The sequence below is a fragment of the Rhinolophus sinicus genome, chromosome 15 (genome assembly GCF_057876585.1).
Source record: "Rhinolophus sinicus isolate RSI-liver-muscle chromosome 15, RSI-T2T, whole genome shotgun sequence".
In the NCBI taxonomy this organism is placed as follows: domain Eukaryota; kingdom Metazoa; phylum Chordata; class Mammalia; order Chiroptera; family Rhinolophidae; genus Rhinolophus; species Rhinolophus sinicus.
The window spans coordinates 57,680,079-57,694,632 of NC_142515.1; the positions used below are offsets into that span (position 1 = coordinate 57,680,079).

The following is a 14,554-nucleotide window of genomic DNA, read 5'->3' on the forward strand; positions in this document are numbered from 1 at the left end:
AGAATCTAGTTCTAGGTCTCCACTTACTCGTTCTTCAACCTGGGTTAAGTCACTTCGGTTTGCTTGGATTCCATTTCCTTATATGTAAAAGGATCATTTTTCTATTAGTTGGAACCATGTAAAGTTGCCGATGTTGAGTGACCTACAGAAACAAGTTCTCATGGTTCAAATGAATAAATACTCCTGAGACTTTTTCTAAGGATCAGTGGAACCGTCCTTGTATATCAGCATGCAAATGTAAATTGCTTACTTGTCCTGCTATAGTTACATTATCTACTCAACATTTTGTGGAAACTCAATGGGATAGCACCTGACAAGCAAACAGTAGCACTCAGTAAAAGTCAGTTCCCTCCATCGTGATCCCAAGCACTTTAATTTCAGTCACTGTTTTAAACTTAACATTTTTAAAAAAGCGTGTTACAATTTGGAAAGTACTTTCACACAAATTAGCTCATTTGACTTTTATAACAAGCCAATGATAAGGAAATATACGTTGCAAAGAAGTTGTAACTTGGGCTGGATTATCCAGGTAGGTAGTGGGATTTTGCGTATTGCTGAGACTAGGATATGGTCATTGCCCAATGTATATGTCTCATAATTAATAAAACATTCAGCCTGTGATGCGAAGCAGGGATGTTGTAGGCCTGTTACTTTTCAGTCTGCCAATCAGAAACAATTAGATCAGTTGTATTCAAATATTTTCACCACACAACCTTATCTGTAACGATGTTATGAGTATGAAACATCAGTAGAGGTGTGATTCTCTATAAATTGTCTGTGCATGACCAAAGTAACATCTTGTGCACATTATAAATCATACATAAATATAAACAAGAGATTTAAAGTTAAGTATATGTATTACCAGTTTTCTCCCTATATTTCTCCCTAATATTTTCTCCCTATATTCTGAAGGATTGTACAGTCATAGCTGCCTGCATGGAGATGTCATTAAAACAAATTGATGGATTTCTATGGTTTTCATGGCTCCTGGACCTTCTACTGACCCCCAGGACGGAGGAAGTTTTGGGCTTCGTATTTAGATCAGTGTGGTTTCAGAGCTTAGTGAAGCTAGGACCTGAACACGCAACTAATAAGGGAGGAAGCAGGTAGGGTGGTGTGTAGAGGCTTTGGAGTCAGTGATCTCACCACCCAATATTGCAACTTTGTGCAAGGGCCAAGCTCTCTCAGCCTCACTTTCCCCACATGGGTTTATTTGGGGGTAAGACAGCAATGAAATATTGTATGTAAACACTTTCCAATCTATAATATTTTTTTAAAAAGGTATTATCAATGTATTTATCTCTGTTGTTTATTCTAGCATGTAGGCATGCAATCTGTGTTTGTTGAATGAATGAAGAAATAAATTAATTAATGAAATAACACATTATTTTGCTATGTCACTTAGTATGTTTCCAGAAACAAAAAACACCACAAGATGTGTTTTCAGAGCAAGATTTTGTTTGTCTGTTTTTCATTTCAAATAATGGGAATCTAGAGATAAATAGCTCCAGAGTTGGTTAATCCAAAAGCTCAGAGTCATTGGGAAGGAAGGACCTGAGTTCTTTCCATGTTCCCACTAAGCTTTTCTGAACTAGTTGATTCTCTCTCTCTGGCTGGATCTACCCAATCTCCAAGATGCTGCCACAGTTCTAAGCAGCTATGCCAAGAAGATGGCAATGTCCAGAGGCATAACAAAAAGGATGGATCCGTCCTCACAAACTCTCAAAAAATAAATACATGACAAAATTTTCCCCGAAGTCCTTTCTCCTTAGGCTCAATGGCAAGAATTATGCCGCAGGGCCATTCTTCCCAGCCTAGGACTAGAGCAATGACATTCATAGAATTTCTTTAGCTTACTAGAGGTTCAACCTTAATGTTTGAGAAAGGGCCGGGTCCCTGGTAGACCAAAGGGGTTTTCTGATCAAGAAGGAGGAGCAGCTGTGGCTCTTGGATCATAGGCCAACATTTCGTTTCACTAGGCTGTGAATGGCCTGACACTTGTCCACACAGGCGGTCCACTGTCTCTTCTGTAGTGTGGGACCACCCAGTATGTGAGGAAGGCAGGTATTCGATCCGATTCCATCATACTTTGTGTATGCTTGTTTTTGCTTTTATTTTTGACAAAGACCTTCATTTCCCGAGGACTTCTTCATAAGTTTCTTCAGATACTATTTTAAACAGCAGGAACAGGGAAGGAGAAACGCATACTTTCTGTTTTTCCAGCGAGGGTATCTCATATGTTATCATTAATCTTACTACAGTTTTTGGATTTTGCTCATGAACCACACCCCTCCCCCACATTGGCAAATATTGGTTAAGTACTTATATCTAGGGAAGTCCTCCTTTATTAATGTGAATTAAGGACATGTACATCTCTGACGCTTTCCCGAGAAAATTACAGTAGAAAATTTTTTCAAGTCTTGTGAAATTTTATGAAGCAAAAAGCCTTCCTTTACGTCTTATAATAAGCGATGTGAAAAAATATGAGAAATGATTCGCTTTATTTTTGGAACAGCTGCATTTAGTAATATGTCAGATAGGCAAAATTGACTATAAATCAAATTTGAATGCAGAATTTCTCAGGTGACAGCAAATAGGACGCTATGGTTTACAGGTAATTTTGACTTTAGATCATTTAAAATATTTGGGGTTCATTCTTCTGGTTTCATTTCACTTCCTCCTTTTTTCTTTCTTTCTTTTTTTTTTTTTTTTCAGCATCCTCTTAACTTCCTAAGTTAGAGATCTCCCCTACAACTACTTGTTCATGTCCAATGCACAGACTATTTATTTACATTTCATCAGTAATGATTAGTGCTACCACTCTGATTAATATGAGTGGATGTGTGTGTATGCATATGGATTCTAAGCCAATTTTCTGCAGAATCATCTTTTACTGTTTTTCAAGCCATTGCCATGACAAGCCCAGTGCTCTAAATAAATTATGTCATTCATGGGTGAAGGAAGCATTTGCTTTTTAACATTATATGCCCCAACTTGTGCCAGCCAGCAAGACTTCTAGTGACAACGTCATCTGACTTATATTTGGGGCTTGAGACTCTGTTTTACATTTTAGAATGGGTGGCATTTCTAACATTCTGTTGGACTAATTTTTCAGGCAACATTTCTGTAGTTTTAAGAAATTTGATAATTATCTATATTCTGTGCTTTAAACAATTAAAATAATGTTGATCACTAGTGGAAAATGTATCAATTCCTTACTGTAAAATAAACTATCTGACTTTGCGTATGGCTTGCAAGGAAAATCCATGGATATTTTTGCATATTTTAGGTTTCCTGCTTAAGGCCAGATGATTTCCTTTAGAACCAAGGAAAATGAGCTCTTAGAAAGGGTTAAAAGTCAATTGTCTTAATAGTTTAGTGGTTGCCAGAGGGTAAGGGGGGCGGGGGATGGGGGGGTGGGAGATGAGGGTAAGGGGGATCGAATATATGGTGATGGAAGGAGAACTGACTCTGGGTGATGAACACACAATGGGATTTATAGATGATGTAATACAGAATTGTACACATGAAATCTATGTAATTTTACTAACAATTGTCACCCCAATAAATTTAATAAAATAATAAAAAAAAAAGTCAATTGTCTTATAATTTGATATCTACTCTGGAGCATACTCTGAAATATCAGTGAGATATTGGAAATAAATAATATATATTATGTGTGTATGTATGTATATAAAATCTTTGGCATGTTTTAACACTATATCTTTCTAAGTGTTTTAAGCACCTCTATTGTCTTGTTTTTGGAATCACAAGTTGCATTTCAATTTAATGATTACAGGTATAGAGAGTGGCATGCTTTTTTTTTTTTTTTCCGCTCGAAAATTGATGTGAAAACTAGACCTCAGAGACCAGATTTTCCAATTTTTGTGCATTGTACTGTTTGGTGTGAAAAAGATTCTCATAATGTGTTTCTACAGATCATTCACACTCAGGATATCTAAACAAAGCAGTTCTGGTGTTGGTCCTGAATTAAGACAAGCTTTTCACAATTCAAAGGAAGAGATTAACAGACAAGACTTTTTAAATTTAAATTATTCTTCACTAAATTTCTTTTCTGAAATTGTTCATCTTCCAGAAAGGACTAGGATGGGACAAAAAATAAAACTTGGAAACACCAGCTTTACTCAATGTGAGGGGGGTTTGGTGCATGTGACTGCAGGGGTGGTGACCTCTGTCACCTGTGTAATGTGGCCGGCCACATTTCTGATTGTCCAGAAGATGGTGGTTAAGACCACAGACTCTGCATCCCAACTGCCTGTGCTCAATCACCCTTCCCCAAATCCTAGCTCAGATGATTCTATAGTGTCACCCTGGACCAGCAGCATCAGGCCCACCAGGGAACTTGTTATGCAAATCCTCAGGCCCCATTCCAGGCTTACTAAGTCAGATCCTGTGTGTATGTGGGGGTGGGGTGGGGGGGGTGGGGGGGCAGAATCCCTGTTGTAATGTTCCCTCCAGGTGATTCAGATATGGTCTAAAGCTGGAAAACCACTGTCCTAGCTCCGGAAGTGGGCAAATTGCTTAACATCTTTGTGCTTAACTTCCCCCAGTTGTAAATGTGTTTTATTGTAGTATTTATCTCATAGGGTTATGGTGATAATTAAAGAAAATCACATAAAGTGACTTGTGTAGAAGTGCCTGGCATACAGACTCACTATATTTTCTAAAGGCACAGAGCTAGTACATGTGGCTTCTGTGTGCTCGAGCATCTGAGTGCATTTGAAAACCAGTACCTAATATCATACTTCTTTCTTCAGTCTCTGCAGAAACTAAAGTTGTAAGTTCATGGCACTTATGCACCTTTTAAAAAATGAAATGGTATTAAAATTTTATGTCACAATATATTTTATTACTTTTGTATTTATTAAAATGCCTATTTAATTTACCTTTTAAATGGAATTCATTTTTCTTTCAGTGAAAATTATTATTTTTTTTCCTGACTTTGATCCTCATTTCTTACTTTTTGCATTTTATTTTTGGTCAAGATATTTCCTTGAACATGTTTTCAGTATTCTAATGTATACTATCAAATACCCAAAGAAAATACACTTTTGGAAAGATTGATTTGCTAAAATCAGTAAATATGAATGAGTGTCCTGTGTTTGATGTATAAGATATCACCTTTTCTGTTATGCAAATGGAAGATAACTATAGTTTGGTAATTAATAGTAATAAAATTACATAATTTATATACGGATTTAGATTGTGTTTCATCCATTTTAACAAGGTAAAATTGTATGATGAGCTTTTTGATATATATTTTTTCCCAGTTTATTGTTTTTACCAGCTGCATGAAAATTCACCACAGAAATTCAGTCCAGGTTTGGAATAGGGAGCTAATGTTTAACTGTATTTGTTATCCATCATGCAAAATTTTATAATTTTAGATACATTGGTAGACAGTGTTTGGATCCAATTCAATTCAGTCATTGAGGACAGATTCTGTGTTCCATGCTGGAAAATATAACATCTACAGCATACTCCCTTAAGACGGCTTTCATCTTTGAACTTGGCACTCTTCTGTACATTCCTCATTCAAGTCACCCAACAGTCTAGCACGTCCAATCTCTGTGTTTGTCTCTCACTCTTTCTATACCTGAGTCCTCTGATTGGTGTCTCGTGGTTTCCCTGGGTGTGTTTCTTCTCGTGCATCTTAGTTTATGCCCTCTTCCTTACCTGGAAAGCCATCTTCTATCTCATAATCTCATGGATTTATTGGATTTTAATCTGAGTTTGATAAAAGTGTTTCCAGTGGCTTTGTTTGTGGGCATCAGTATTAGACATACAGGGCTAGAAATGGAAGGTAGACAAATGATTGATGGGCTGATTGCATCGAGGGAAGTCACAAGTTGGGCGTACATTACAAAGAATGGCTAAGAAAAGCAATCTGTGGGGCACTTAAGATATCTACTCAGATTGAATCAGATTGAATATCTGAGTTTGCCCATTATTAGAATTTTTCTCCAAGTACTTCTTAAAATGATCAAAGGAATGTTTGAGATTATGAGGAAAAACTGATAAATTGTCCTGCGCACATGTTAATGAAATGTGCTTCATCAAAGAATATCTCATCTTGATCAGTCAGTATCAAATATGTCCTTAGTAGAATGATGTGAATTTAGAAACAGGTTTCTCATCCTCAGCTTATTAAAACTTGGGGTGGGATAATTTTAGTTGGAATGTTGGACTGCCCTGTGTATTGTAGGCAGCATCCCTGGCCTCTATATACCAGATGTCAGTAACAACACGACCCCTCCCCCACCACAAAATTGTGGCAATCAAACATGTCTCCAGACTTTGTCAAATGTCTCCTGGTAGGCAAAATCATCCTGCCTTCAGATTAATTTATTCAGATTGTAAACATTTTTGATAAAGACATTCAATTTTTGAGGTATTCTTTATTCTGTGAGCTATTATGCTTTATTTATAAAACTGTGAAAGATGGATCCATTTTAATAACTGCTTGGAAACTGACTCGATATAAACATCCATTAAACTTTAGCAATTTTTGACCTAATTTTGTGTTTGTTTCCACATGATTATTTTTTGGGTCCTCTATATATAAATTTGTGAATTCTGTTTCTTTAAATTTCCTAGATACTTTTATCTATCACAAATAGTTTACCAAGGAAATTAGTTCTAGAACCTCAATTCTTTTGATATTAATGGTTACAGAAGAGTCTAATGAATTAAAATGATTTTCTTTTTAATAGCATTGCATGAATGAAAACATCTTCTTTGCCAAATTTCACCTCAATGCTGTGAATTTAAAATAAAACAAAAGGGACAATATTGTATCCTGAACTGGGAGGAATAATTAGAAATACAATAGTAAGATCCACACACACACATACAAATTTAACTTAATAAGGATTAAAAAATAGAATGCCATATAAATGGATAAAGATCAAAACAGAAACTCATAGTGACCAAAGACATCCAAAAGATATACAGAGAGAAAAATAGACATTCACCCCAACAAATAAATGGAAATTTAAATGAGATACTGTCAAGATAGGAGAAACAACAAGAGTGGGAAGATCTTTAGATTCTTCAGTCACTTGATCATGCACATACATAATGCTGGTATTACTGAATGAATAAATACATGTATATATGTGTATATGTATATGTATATAGACACCCAATCTTGCTGAAGGATTTTAAATATTCTTTCCTGGCTCAGGATATAGTGAAATCTATTTCATTAAGACTCCTAACTATACAGACCTTATTTTCAGGGATGTAGTTGGTTTTAGGAAGGTGAACTCAAAAACAGTTGAGGGAGTCTAGCTCTGGGTTGGAGTGGATTTCTTGTATCTGCAGAACTAGACTGAAGAAAAGCTTCAGGAAACCTTAAAGTTTATATTTATGGTAGATAATTAAAATCAACGGCATTGAGGAGAGTTTGAAGGAAGAAAATCCAGAGCTCTTCCTTGATTTTTTTTTGGGGGGATGGGGTATTTAGTTGAGGGTGGGAGTTGATGATATCATGTAGAGCTTTTATAAGAAATTCACATTATATGTAAAAATAAAAACCTCCTAAGTAACATTTATTTCTTAATACCACATGCTTATTACATACCATGTAACTGTTTCTGATTCCTAAGTTTTGTTTTACTACTACTTTAAAATTATAATTTTTCAAAATAATTAGGAGCACATTTAATCCATTTCTCATAAATTGTGGTTTAAAAATATATAAACCTCACCTAAGGGGGGAAAAAAAACAACAAAGTAGAAATTTTGCTCTGGTGCTTCTGCTTCCTTCCCTATCCTACACACATGACTGGGCGATAAAATACCACAACAATGCCAAGTAAAGACGTTTTCACTTTGCAACATCTTTAATATTTATAAAATGATTAGAGCTCTTGATTGTGGAAATCACTGGATTTAGAACTATGGCTTTTTTCCAAGTATATATTTTAATTTGAATTCTACTTACTGCCAAATGCACGCACATACATGCACATGCACACAATACTTGCAAGACAGAGGAAGAAAAAAATTAGGTCACAAAATGTAAAAATCAAAATGAGTCATTCGAAACTTGTGGTTTTTTTTTAATTCTCTCAAATGTTGCCTTCTTTATTTCTCAGCGTCTTTCAGATAGTGTCATCAATGTACAGCTCTCCAGCCTCCCTAAAATGCAAATTTTGATCTCAGCATATATACTAATAAATGCCTTCAACTAATTCTTGAGACCATGCAAATTAGGAGTCTAAAACCTATCAAGTCCCATTTCCTAAGTTTTAGAGGCAAGCAGATCAGAACTGTGGGATAATTCTGCACAAATCTCATTAAAGCAGATGAAATTCATAACTAACCAACAATGTTACAGACACATGGAAAAATTTAAGCAGAGTTTAGATTAAAAACAAAAGAAAGTAACAGACGTAGAAGAAACAAAGGTGAATGAAAATGAAGCAAATGAATCAATGTATAGCTATTAAATCTCTAATTAATCAAACCATGGGTTTCTAATGAATGATTTATTGTACTTAAGAATCAGGAATTTCATGGCCATTATGTCTAGGACGGAAGCTAACTGTTTTTGTTGAACTGCTAATAGTAATCACTGATGCATTTTGAAATTCCTTTGTTTCTAGCAAGACAGAAAAAGAAACACAAATCCATTCTCCATGGTTCCACCAGTGTGGACCCTTGCAAACTGATTATTCCCATCAGTGGTTTCCTACTCCCAAGCCCTCGATGTGGTCTACGATGCTCTGCTCTCTTCTGACGCTTTCAGCTGACTACGTGACATTGCTCTATTTTTCTTCTCTTAAATGTTAAACTTTCTTGTATCATTTTGTAATAGTGTCTAGCATGTAATGGGAAGTTCTTAAATTTGTGTTGGATAAATGAGTTCACATTTTGATGTGACGTTGTTTAGATCTATACATTTCATGTTAAGTAGTACTTCGTTTTACCTTTATCAATATAAAATGAATGTCTTTCCTTGTTTTAAATACTTCAGAATTATTGGAAGATACGGTAGGAAACAGAAAAGTTTTTCCTTTGTGGAAATAATAATCTAGGGTGATTGAATAGAATAATTTCTTAAATACATCAGGAATTAACATCAGTTGTGACAAGAACTAAGAAGTGTAAGGTATTTTGGAAGCAAGGAGCATAACTTGGATGATGGATTTAGACAAGCATTCCATGTGGTACAGTCTTTAAGGAAGGGTACAAAGGTTGTCCCAAGGTTGGTTTTCCATAACTGACAGGACTTGGTGTTTATGTCCCTAGGCTGTTACTGTTGGAGACATGGCAGAGGCCAGATCAGGCCCTGAGTATCTGGGTTTGATGGCTTTTCCAAGGGCATGCCTACAACTGAGTAAGACCCATTGACCGAGAAAGTTTTCTTACTTATAGCACTTCTTGGATTGTGTAGGTTCTCCATTAAGAATAATAAGTAATCAGATGTAAGCTCTCCATTTTCTGTCTTCCATATCCACTTTTGTTTTTCTTATTTTTAAAACTTCATTGTTCTTTTCTTCTGCTTTCTAATGAAGCTTCTTAACTTGGCCCTCCATAGCTTTAGCATTAATCCAGCTCTTCAGTTCCTCCAATGTGGATTTTTAGTATGGCATTTCCATTGTGACCTTGTTTGTATCCCATGTCCCTCTTCATATTCTCTTGTATAATTTTTTTTGTTGTTTTCCTGTTGCCTTCATTTTGGTTTTGGTTAACTTATGTGAAAATCATGTTGCTTTTGCATTTGTACTCAATTTGAATTTTTCTTCTGAGTCTTGTTGTAGATCATCTCCACAAATACAATCTTTCTCTAAATCATCAGTGTAAAGTCTTCTTTTTGAGAATCTCAAGTATTTCTTCTAAAGATTTGTTTAGTTAAGAGTTCACTAGACAACAGAACCTCAAACAATACTTTAGTAGAAGATGCCTTCCAAGACAGACAAAGCAAGTTTATCTACTCCAGAGGGTAGAACTGCCAGACCAACCAAGAGTTGGTCACAGCAGCTGCAACTGAGATGGAGGAAGATTCAAGGGTTTGGAGCAAAGATGAAATTGAGAGAACCTCAGGGTGTGTGTGTGTGTGTGAGAGTGTGTGTGTGTGTGTGTGTGTGTGTGTGTGTGTTACTTTTACTTGATCAGAGTATGTTATTTCTCAAACGATAGGTCAAAAGACAGGTTATCTGTCCATGTATGTAATGATCCACATCCTGGATCTATAGTTTGGAGAAAATTTTTCACAACTCCAGGCCAATTTCTATTTCTAGTAGTATTTACTAAGTCACTTTTGTTCTACTTTGGTAGCATATCCTCCTTCTTTACCACTATTTCTCAGGTAGTCAGAACTGCAGATTTTGAACATTGTAAAAGCTTTACCCACTAAATATACTGCCAGAGTTTTTGCTGCCTTTTGCTCACTCAATGCAATGAAATAGTTCAGTAATCATTCCCAATATGACCCCATATGCACATACCTATACCACACATGCCACCTACATTTCTATACATGCTGCCCCTCCACCCCCAACTCACACACTTCATATACAGACACTCCACTTTTGTATGTTCTTTCTCTAATAAAAGTAGTCATTTGCAGAAGGGCAGAAATGACAAGGAAAAAGGACCAGAATTCCAGCACTCACAGAAAACAGTACCCTAAAATTGCAGGGAACTGTTTAGTTTCTGGCTGGAACACACCCTTTGAGAGATATAAAGCAGCTCCCTTCCATTTTCACAGGGTTTCTGTTTCATGACGACAGTTAGAAGGTGCTCTAGAATTCTGGAATAAGTTGATGATCCCACTTTGTTTTAATAGTTGTCAGATTTTTTTGTTGTTGTTTGTTTTGTTTTGTTTTGTTTTTCTTTTTGCTGCAGTTGGGCTGCTAGGCAAGTGCTGATTTATCCTGTTTCTTCACTTGTTTTGTTTTGTCCTGTTCCTCCAAAGTCTCTGTAGATGTGTATATTTGCTCTTTCTATTTTTATTGATATTAACATGTAAAAGAAGATAAATTTATGGCATAATAATACAGTATAATATAACTATACAAGGTGTGATCAAAACATTTGGTGTATTTTTAGATTAAAAAAACTTTATTACAGGGAAAAACACATTGCCATTAATCGCCTTCAAAAATACTCCTCCTTACCTCAAACACACTTATGCCATCTTCTTGCCACTTTCTGAAGCAGTTCTGGAAGTCCTCTTTCGTGAATGTCTTTAGTTGTGCAGTCATGGCTGCCTCGATATCCTTAATTGATTCAAAACGTTCACCTTTCATGGTTATTTTGACTTTGGAGAAGAGCCAGAAGCTGCTCAGTGCCAGATCTAGTGAATAAGGTGGATAAGGACACACCATAATGTTTTTATTTGACAGAAATTGACATACCAGAAGCGATGTGTGACATGGAGGATGAAATTGTTAGCCCATCTCATGTTAATGCATCGTTCATGCTCTGTGATTTGTGGCATGCATTAAAACACTCCTCCTCTCAACTGTAGCTCATACATGACTGGCTGCACCAAAAAAAGTTGAAACTTGTCAAACACTTTTACTAAGGTTTGACGTGCCACTTCCCATATTGAAGATCCCTGCCTTTCCATTGGATGGCACTCGGCAGCAGCATTCACCATATTATTTGATCACACCTATTTCTAATCAAGTTTCAGATTATTCCTTTGTCTTTTTACATACAAAATATACATTCTCTAACTGAGGAATGGTGTCAGGATTACTACTAACTATAAGTGAATTTGTGATATTCCTGTTGTCACAATGCAAAATGATCCCATAGCCATTGGTTCACTACTGGGTGTTCAGCAAACCAGATGGAAACAACTAACAATGGCATATGTGTACACAAGATGGAGAAACACAAAAGCCCACATTCACAGAAAATGCACACATAGAATGAGCATCTATATGGATATTCCAAAATACATAAAGGAATGTAATACTAAGACAATCAGTAAATAAAATTTCTTTAGATGGAAAATTTTATAGAACATTCTGATAATTTGAATTAAGTGTCCCTAGGATATCCAAAGAGATGCATGGAGATATATACCACTAAAAAATTAGCTAGCAATTATGGAAGTAAAGCATGAAGAATTGATATAAGAAAAGGTAATTATTTAGTAAATCAATTAGGGATGTAGATATGTAAAGTACAGTTGAAGAATACATTAGTGAACTGGAAAAAATGGGATTTACACCTGTATCTAATCATTTCACTTCACAACTTAAAAAAAAATCTTTCTGGGGTTCCCTTTGCTTTAGGATAGAAATGAAAATTCTCAGTTTGTGTGGCACCTCTACAACTCACAGCTATATTTTCTGCATTGTCACATCAGTCTTTCAGCTCTCTCATTCTCTGAGCTCTAGCTCATCAGCGCTTCTCTTTTCTGATGCTGATTCATCTTGCCATGTTCTAACAGATGAATTATTGACAATATTCAATATTTCCTGCAATACCTGCTGTGTCATCTCTGCGGGCAGGCCTTCCAGGGAGTTCAAGGCCCCCTTTCATTATATACTGCGCGGGCCTCAATACGGGAATTACGAGGCATTTATTTACATGCCACAGAATGTGAGCACCAAAATGCAGCATTTAGGCTGTTCTGTTCATTGTCGTATCCTCAGCTCTTACAGCAGAACCTCGATTCTACAAGGCAGCTAGTAAATGTTTCGTCAAATATTTGATTGGTGTGGTTATCCGATTCGTGTTGTCTCCGTCTAGACTAGGAGTTGCCTGAGGGCTGCGCAGTGCTGTTTTGTTTGTCAGGTTATCCTCTGTTATAAGTACCATGTCTAGCACACAGAAGACCAATAACTTCTTGTCCATGAATAAAATAACACTGTTTAGATGCACGAAGCAGAATATCAAGTATTATGGCTGTGTTCTTGTCTGCCCCCTCCAGTAAACTGAATTTACTGACAATTAGTCCTCTTTTACATCTTTGATCCTCTGCAGAACCCAGCAACATCCTTTTCAGTAAGTGCTTGCTTAATTATTTGGTTGAATAGGTAAATGAATGATAACATCCACAATAATATTAATACATAGGATGTCAGATACAAAAAGCCTTTTTTATTGAAACCTATAGTACTTAACCCTAAAATGTTGAGCTGATATCATACCAGGAAAATTATCAACTTAATAGAAACCATCAAAAGAGAATATTGTTAAAATCTATGTAATTATCTCAATTGCCAGGAAGGTATCTGATTTGCATTCAACAGCCATTTGTCATAAGCATACCAAAAATAGTAGGAAAGGGTTTGTTTCTTTTTCACAAGGAAAAACATATGTGCTTCAATAACATTACCATTAATGTAGAAGTACAAGAGGTTTTCTAAAACACACAGGAATAACACAGACATGCTTTACCTCACCATTGTTGCTAAGATTATTTATGTTACTAAGTAATAAAATAATGTTGCAAATATAATTATTAGACCTCAAATCTTTCATGTGCTAAAGGTTTTAGGATCTTAAGATACTAAGGATGAACTAGCAGGGGAATATTTTAAGTGGTTTACTAGCAGCAAAAGAAATGCAGCTGTTTTGGATTATCTCTAAGTTACTTTAAAAAAGTGAAACTAATACATTGAAGTAATAAGGGAAAACAAGAGGGGAAAAAGCAGCAAGGAAAAAAGAAAAAACTAGTTACAACTAACTGTTAAAATCTGAAGTCACGTGACTATAATTTGCAAAGAAAGCACAAGAATAGTCTTAAACAGTATGCTGCTCTTTCTGTTAGTACCACTAGAAACTACATTAGACACCGATATATGATAGGACGTACTCTAAGCATAATTATTTTTCATACATGCACCTTGCATGGTAGATATTATTGTCTCTTTCTTTTTTTCAGTAAAAAACAGTGTTTGAGTGAGAGCGTGGCTCAGCAGGTAGAGTAATACACCAAGCCACGTCACGTGGTTTGGTTCCTAAGGACATTTTATACAACAGCATGGCCAAGACCGTATTAATAGCCATAACACTAGCTGAGCATATGCACGGCACAGAGCATGCTCGCACACGAAGCCCTTACTGCAAATAATTAAATCACAGTCATTGTCAGTGTGACGGTTATCAGAAAGGAAGGAAACCTAATCCACAATATAACAGGAAAAATGACATGGATGGTGGTTAGTAACACACGAAGTAGGAAAACTATCCCTCACAATAACAGCTTGCCTAAATGTGGTCCCTGGGGAATTCCTTCAATGTCTAGGAACATATATTCTCTAAAGGAAAATTTTATTTTTATTTATTTTATTTTATTTAGTTAATGCAGGTGAGGATGGTAATCGGTTCTTATCCAGGGAAACAAAATTTTGATTGCAATACCTGAAACTGATAGAAAAAAAGTGTAAATCAATAACTTTCTGTGTTTCAATTCTTATGAGTCATATCTATCTATGTCCATATCTATGTATTATATATATATTATTATATATATGATATTAACTATGTGCAGAGCATTGGTTAGGGTTCATAGAATTGTAGGATATTCCTTAGAATTGGAATCTTTTCCTCACATTTC

The 14,554-nt window shown here is 35.8% G+C and overlaps 1 protein-coding gene across 10 annotated transcripts in view; it reads left to right on the plus strand.

Moving 5' to 3' along the window:
* Positions 1 to 14,554, plus strand: part of NRG3 (neuregulin 3) — a 1,104,341-nt gene that overhangs the window by 329,167 nt on the left and 760,620 nt on the right. The gene's annotated exons all lie outside the window — the stretch shown is intronic.